This window comes from Prunus mume, linkage group LG1 (genome assembly GCF_029339155.1).
Source record: "Prunus mume cultivar Tortuosa linkage group LG1, ASM2933915v1, whole genome shotgun sequence".
Taxonomy (NCBI): Eukaryota; Viridiplantae; Streptophyta; class Magnoliopsida; order Rosales; family Rosaceae; genus Prunus; species Prunus mume.
This window is the reverse complement of record NC_142698.1, coordinates 26304218-26312945: the sequence shown is the minus strand read 5'-3', so window position 1 is coordinate 26312945 and position 8728 is coordinate 26304218.

Here is an 8728-nt window from a genome sequence, read left to right as displayed (position 1 = left end):
TAGGTTAGTATTATATACTTGTGAAGGGGCGGTGACTACATCACCAAGAGTACTTCTACTTCCAAAGCAAGAAGCAGCTCAAGATCAACCACAACCAGAACGCATGGCTATACTATTTTCTAAAGGAAAAACAGAGCAGCCCACTGTGTGAAAATAGTATAGCCGGGCGGCTATACACTTGGAAAAAAATTTAAAAACTGAGTATAGCCGTAAGAGGACCCCCAACCATTAGGCGCCACGTGTCAACACAGGTAAACATGGCGTATAGCCGTGCGGCTGTACTCTTTTAAAAAAATAATAATAAAAGATTTATATATAAAGAAGAACCTCTATCGATTAAAGCCAAGTATCAAAAACAAGGATAGCTGCCAGGCTATACTTTTTTTTATAAAAAAAAATAGTGGTATAGCCGCCCTGCGATACTATTTAATTAAAAAATTAATAATAAAAAAGGACCCTCCTCGTTGCATTAGTTTGCACCGTCATAATGTTCGCATTAATTCTGCTGCGCAAGGACTGCAAAGCCTCAGGCTTGTGAAGCGACTTGCTCTCCTCGTTGGCTGCTGTAGATGCCCCAGAATGTTCCGAACAGAACCCATCTCCTGCTTCACCTTCTCGGCCTCTTCCAAGAACAGACCAAGGTCGGTGTGCATATGGTTCGTGGAAGATGACATCTCCACATTATTATCCCTAGCTTCAAGGTCCAAATCTTTCATAGCCTCTTTCTTTATATCCACATAGTTGGTGAAGGATTTTGTCATCAGGTCAGGTCCATCTTTCTTGCCTTTTCTTTTCCTTCCCTTTCCTTACCTTTTAAGTTTGTTGGAAGCCAAAGATCCTGCATATTTAATTGATTTGTACAACTTAAACAAAACTAGATTACAATTTATACCCAGATTCAAAAATTGCCTTTTTAATTCATTTAACTAGCTACTACTATATAAAGGAAATTGTCGAAATGGATTAGTTTGAAGAGAATTTTTGCCTACCTTTGCCAAATACAGAGTGGGAGGAGCTGCAAGCACTTCGGTTGCTTATTTTTGGGAATGAGCAAGAATTAGGCAAGAAATCAATCAGCTGCAAGATATCTCAGGTTCTTTCTTCACTTTCAAATGAAATGCAACAAAAAGCTAAGCTGATGACCAGCTTTATCATAATGAAATTTCTAAACAGTTAATTCGGGATTTCTCATGAGAGTTTCAAACCAAAAGAAAAAAGCGAAGGAGAGTCTTTAGACTCGATAGGATGCTTTTACCCCTCATTTTGACAAACAACTTGACAAAGTTGGATGGCATGACCTAATTGGAACTGTTTGTCCAGTTAAAGGATGTAATTGCCTCAAAAAAAAGGTTCACGGACCCAATTGCAATTGGGGGCAAAGTTCAAGGACGTCTATAGTAGATAACCCTAGTTTTTATTGTATTAGTGTGTGCTATGGAAAATTCAAGTGTGTGGATGATTGCATGCAACGCCATTTTGATTTTTGAGTTGATCCCATGCTTGGTATACCTCTACTCGAGCAGTACCATTTCGTTGTATTTTATGTTGATTTGTCTTCTTTTTTTTTTTGGGCTGGTCAAATATAGGTTTCTACAACTTCTATTTCTTAAATACCAAATCATTAATTTTGAAATCTATGTATAAAATTCAAATTCAAACTAAAATTTCTCATAAGATATAAAAGGTCATAGTACTCCTACATATTTACATTGTTTGCCACTAGACGTCAAATAAGTCAATTTGACCGTTTCCAAGCATGTCAATGACTTTGGTTTTTTTTTTTTTTGGGGCATTCCTTCTAATCCCTAAAACTTTGATCAATAAAAAATCCTTAAATTTTCGACCAATAAAAAATCCCTTAAACTTTGTCCAAATAAAATAAAATAGGTAAATTATTATCAATACAATATAATGTACCTACAAATTTACCTATATATCTTGTATATATCTAATATGGGTAGGTAAATTATTTTCACAATATACCTATAAATGTGCAGACTTTAATATACCTACAATATACCCATACTAGGTGAACTATAAATTTGTATTATATTATTACATAATAGGAACTTATTAGGTAAATTATATCAAAAATGCATTTATAAAAGTTGGATATATTATTTGAACAATAAGTAAATTCATACTAAGTACATTATTTTTATAAAAGAAGTAATAGGTACGTTATTTTTTAAACTACTCTTATATGCACACTATTATCTATATATATAAAGCAAAATGCAGAGAATGATGAAACATTCAAAATACTATAAAATGCCCTTAGTTAATGCAAACATTAAGAATAAAGCCACGTGTCAAAAATAAAAAACAAACAATTTTACTAAAGACAATTATAAAATTAAAAATTAGAAAAGAAAAAAAAACCGATTGTCTATACTATTTATTAAAATGGTGAATAAAGCCGCTCGTCTATACTATTTATTAAAGATAATTTTTTTAATAAAAAAAACCAGTAACGCTTCCATGCTATACTATTTTTTTAATAAAAAATTAAAAAAATTTAAAGACTGAGTATAGCCGTGCGGCTATACTATTTTTAAACATAAAAAAGAGAACTCTCAGTCATTAGGCGCCACGTGTCAACACGTCTTTAAAAAAAATTTAAAACATGGAGTATAGCCGTGTGGCTGACTCCTTTATTATTATTATTTTTAATAAAGAAGAACCTCTATCGATTAAAGTCACGTATCAAAAAAAAGTATAGCCGACCGGCTATACGTTTTTTATATAAAAAATCCTGGTATAGACGGCTATACTCTTAATTACAAAATTAATAATAAAAAAGGACCCTCCGAGTTGCATTAGTTTGTACCTTATAGATATTAATTTGCAACATATCGAAAGTAGATATTAATCTTCTATTATATGATATTTTAATATAATTTTTATAACATATGTTATTCTTAGTCAATAATATGTGACAATTATTTATATAATACGTGAATTTTGTGTGTCTTACTTAAAAAACGTGTATAAAACATTAGAAATATGTATGTACATGTACAATACGACTATTTTCTGTTTGCTTTTTAAAGAAAACGTGAGACGTGTATAAAACACAAATGTATTGTTGAAAAATACATACCCATATATATATATATATGCATACATATGTAAAAGACCATAGCCGCTCGTCTATACTATTTATTAAGAACAATTTATAAATAAAAAAATAAAAAAAACCAATAACGCTTCCCTGCTATACTATTTTTAAATAATATAAACCGTTGTACAGCCAGACAGCTATACTATTTTTATTATTAAAAATATTGAGTATCACAGCACGGCTATACTATTTATAAAAATAAAAATAAAAAGAGGACTCGCATGGGGCCAGCGCCCATTTCGTCACCCGCCTAGCGGCTAGTGCCCATTTCGCCATGTGTCAAAATAGTATAGTCGTTCGGGTGTACTACTTTTATTATTATAAAAAATCGTATTGAAGCAGATTTCTTTTTTTTTTTCTTTTTTTTAAAGGCATGGTCTAAAACGACGTCGTTTGGGCCACTTTTTTTTTTAAAGCACAATGCACTTGCACATAGTAGCCAAACACAGAAAGTTCGCTCAGGCATTCTCTTATGGTGGACACCTTCAAGATAGAGCAAAGGGGCAAACTCAGCTCCATGGATTTTTCCGACGAGGGGAGGTGCAACTGCACCTCCTTGCTCTTCTGTATGTATGCTACAAGGCTAAAATCCGACCCAAAATTTAGGATATTTTCCCATAACTAGGTAGCCTAGCCCCAACCCTTCTAAATGACCTTTTTTTTTTATTATTAATAAACAAATAGAAGATTCTCTCTGTTTTTTCTTTTTTTCTTTCCTTCTTTTTCTTCTTAATTGGTGTTACTATTTTGATTTTTTGTTTTGTTTTTTTAGTGGAAGAGAGAGTTGCAAAACTATGCCCTTATGTCAGGCCATATTGGCACTCAAAAAAAATTGTGCCCTATTTTTGGATAATTATTTGTTTCAATTTTCAAAAAAACTAACTTGCATTTAGTGGTAAAAGTAAAATGGAGTCAAAGTTTTAGTTATAATTTTGAAAAAAAAAATCAATTTGATATTTTCACAATTTTCACCAATTTCAACATATCCAAAAACAATAGTTCGTTTCCACAACTTAGCCTCCACCTAATCAACCATCCCCACCATCAAATTATTGTCACGACAAATCCCAAAAGACAACCATCATACAAGCGAGTCACTGGCGGATACAAGAATGTTTTAAGAGAGAGGCTCAATGTTGGATATTGAAAACCACAGTTTAACCAAACCAAACCGCTGGTATTTACATATACTAAATAAAATATTATTATAAGTAATAATATAATATATATATATATATATATAAGAAGTAAAAAATAAAAGTAAAACCTTTATCCTGCCACCAACACGCATGCCTCTAACAAAACAAAAACAAAAAAACGCATCTGTCTCCATCTGTCTCCATCTGTCTCCATCTCTTCTTCTCTCTATCTTTTATCTTTTTCTTTTTCGTCTTCTTATGTTTCAGTCCCTCATTTGTCTCTTTTTCTTTTCTTTTCCTTCTTCTTCTTCCTCTTTGTATGTCTCTGCCTTTTTCTTCTTCTTCCTCTCTTTGTCTCTCTTTATTTATTTATTTTCCTTCTTCTTCTTCTTCTCTGTTTGTCTCTCTCTCTCTCTCTCTCTCTCTCTCTCTCTCTTCCTTCTTCTTCTTCTTTTCCTCTTCTCCTCAGTTTTTCCTTCTTCTTTTCTTCTTCGGTCTAAACCCGGCACCGAGGCAATCCAAACTGTTCAACTAGTTAACCGAGATCTCCGGTTAACTAGAGGTGGTGGTTCAACGTCGGTGCCGAAATTGCTACACCGAAGAGCTCAGGTCGATCAGGGCAGTTTGGGGTCAAACCCGAACCAATCCAGACATAGCTCACCCTTAAAATATACTGTTATATTAGAGATGAATTGAATTTGTAAAACTATACGAAAAGATATTGGCCATTTATATCATCTTATCAAAACTATTATAGCGAAACATGGGTTACCTTGCACTTACCAAACCGTCTCCGTCTCCATCTCCAAGTCATTGATATTCAAATTGAGATTTGGGAGCATTGTGCAATCTTCAAATTGGGAGGCTTCTGTTTCGGGCGACAGTAAGACTCCCCTCAAGTAGTTGGTGGGCGCTAGAGTAGAAGGGCAAATCCAGCACCTCCATGGCTTTTTCCTGGCAAAGTTGCACCTCCTTACGTCTTTGTGGGTTCGTCAATGCAAGCGACCCACTATTAGCAGCACCGAAATTGTCCCCAACCTAACCACTTAAAAATCCCAATAGGTATTGAGTTTTATCACAAAAAGGTCTTAGTGTTATTAGTAGTTTAATCACTCAATTATATATTGTATTTCCTTTCTCAAGTTCCCAACGTGGGAAATTACATTCTTCAACAAATCCATGGCCACTCGAACCACAACCATCACCATCAAACTTCGTAACTTTAACTACAATCACCACCATAGATCCAATGGAATTCACAACCACCTAATTGAACCCAATCGGCACCACCACCACCACCACAATGACTACCACCAACACTTATACCCAATCGAATGAGCCCCACCATCGTCAAAGCAACGGAACCAATCTGACTATTAAACCATCACCGACCATTGACCAATAAAACTAGAGGGAGATCATCGAATTCGAGAAAGAACTAGATAGAGATTAAGAGGAAAAGTGAGAAAAGTGAGAAAAAGCGAGCAATATGTGGATGAAATTGAGTGAGACTCTACGAGGGGGTGATAAATATTTTTTTAGCTGTGTTCGCAAAATTTGTTTTCTAATTAAAACACCAAATGCATTCTCGAATATTGAAAACACAAAATTCATGCTTTTTTTAGCTTGCCCAAACAAATTCATGATTGTTTGATTTTTGTAATTTTATGTGGGGAAATTCTATATGAATCCCATTATTTGCTCTTTCCACCGCATAATTTTTTACACCCTACTAAATTTTAAATAAAATTTTAAATTACTCATTATACCCTATTTTTTTTCCTAAATTGCCATCATGAACCCCATTCCCTAACTCACTGTGTAAATCCCATCTCATATCATACACCACCCATCGAAAACCCCTTTCCCTTTCAGACACACTCCATCTGAAATCAAACTCCACCCCATCAAAAATTCCCTCCTCTTGCAGACACACCTCATCGCACACCCCATCAGATTTACAACAAGTTCCACCGCACACCCCATCCCCTCTGAAACAGAGCCATCACACAACCCATCTCTACAAACCACCAAACCTCATCGCACAACCTATCTCTGCAAACCTAAACCCATCTCTGAAACATAGCCATTACACCCCACAGTCAACCCCAAACGCCTCATCCCGTCGCAAACCACCATCTCCTCAGCCATCTCAAGATTTCTAAGTGTTGATTAAGCCTACGTTTGATTTCACTTTTGAAAAGCCACAGTCTGATTTTAATTTTTGATTTCAACGTTGTGGGTGTATGGTTCGAACCTGGTTTTACGAAACTGAATTTTAGTTTCAGTGGATTACCATCGAAATGGTTACATTGCTTCAGTGGTAGTCCACCGAATTTGAACCTGATCTGTACTAAAATTAATTTTACTTTCGGTGGGTTACCACCAAAATCGTTACCTTGTTTCGATGGTAGTCCACCAAATTTGTTTCTATTTTTCAAGAGATTCCCACCGAATGTATTTCAGTTTTTCAGTGGTACTCCATCGAATATGTGTTCTTTTTTCAGTGATAGTCCACAGAATTTGTTTCCGTTTTTCAGTGATCATCTACTGAATAAGTTACTGAGTGTGTACTTAATATTGTTTATTTTTAGATATGAAGATGACTCACAGAGGTACTACTGAGGCTTCATCATCTCGACCTCAACGAGGAGAGGCTCCCCAAGATCACTTTGAGGATACTACAAAGGTTGAAGATGTAGCTCCTACTCATGATAGTAATGTTGACGCAGAGGTTGAGGGTCCCAAATAACTCCTCATTAAATTGCTTCCATTGTTTGAGGGTCCCAAATAACTTCTTGCAGTTTGTCAACACTCCTTTGTTAATATGTCATTTACATAATAAATGTCGTGCTTTCGGAAATATAAACGTAATAGAATTCATGACTGCTAACTCTCGATTGGTGAAAATAACACCAGAAAAACAATTATCATCCAACAAACTCCTCAATGCAGTCAATAGCCATGTGTAATTATCTTCTTTCTCAATATTCATATACACATACGCAACAAAGAATGTCATATTAGTAGATGTCACCCCCATAATTTGCAATAGTGGGAAACAATACCTATTAGTCTTATATGTGCAATCTATGATAAGTACATGTGGAAATGCACCCAAAATCTCAATATTAATGGGGTATGCCCAAAACAGGTCAGTTACATTATCACTAAATGTCCTATGTCACTCAATATAATTGTGTTCGGATAACTTAGTAAGCAATTGTTTCATTTGGGTTCTCCCAGCAAATTCTTTGGTTTTATTTCAGATCTTAGCATTGTATATTGTCTTCATAGTTGAAACATTTATTGTATCTCTATCTTTAAGGGTGACCAAAATATCTCTGGGTTTCACCAAACTCTGAAATATGATGGTTGTGTACTCCACAAACCACCTTCAACTTCCAATCATCCCCATCACCAATATTGACACCTTTTAACAAGAATGGACATCCACATTTCTTGGTACCAATGTCCCTAGCACATTTTTTCACATCACTATTTGCATCCGACCTTATATTAGTTGTCTCACTAGACTTGCAAAACTTATAGTTACCGCTCCTCTCACAAGCAAGTATTACACGAGGTCTCCTCTTGGCCTCACCTCTATAATCAAACCTTTTAATTACAATGACAATATTATTCATTTTTCTTGTGCACGAGCCCATCTAAGTAATGCATCTCTACCATTGAATATCTACACATAAAACTCATATTATTTAAAGATAAAATTTGAAACATTAATGCCACGTTGATGATACTAAAAACGATTTCAGACAAATAATTACCGAATAAGTTGTGAATTGATCACTATAGTCCATTACATATTATGTTCCCATATTGTTGCCTTCAGTAAGGGCATCACCTTGTTTTGTTCGGCAATAAGTTACTGAAAAAATAAATAAATTTCGGTTCGATGCCACTAAAACGCAGGTAAAAATTCAATAGTGAACCGCTGAACTACGTTCCATGTTGCGGTGGATCTCCACCGAATATTAAGTTCATGACCTATCAAACCCAACTGAAAAAAGGTGCAGCGTTTCGGTGGCATCCTACCGAATTTACCTATCGCATTCGGTACTTATGTCTTTGAACGCAACCAGCGACCATTATGAAATACTAAACTTGCAAAATGCCAAAAAAAAATTAAACTCGTACCTCATTCGAAGCCTCTCTAACTTCAATCTCACCCTTCATGAATAAATACAAAATATTTTTTCACCAATATAAACGTATAAATCTAGGGTTTAGGGTTTATGAACATGATAGTTTGAGAAAAAAGTCAAACTAGGGTTGCATGAACATATGTGGGGTGTAGTGAGCAATTTTAATTTTAATTTTATTTGTCCTTAACGGTAATTATGTATAATGGTAAAATAAGTTATTTATTTTTAAAATTAATATGGAGTGTAAAGAGCAAATAATGGAGTGCCAATAAAAATCTCTTTCTAATGTATTATTTTTT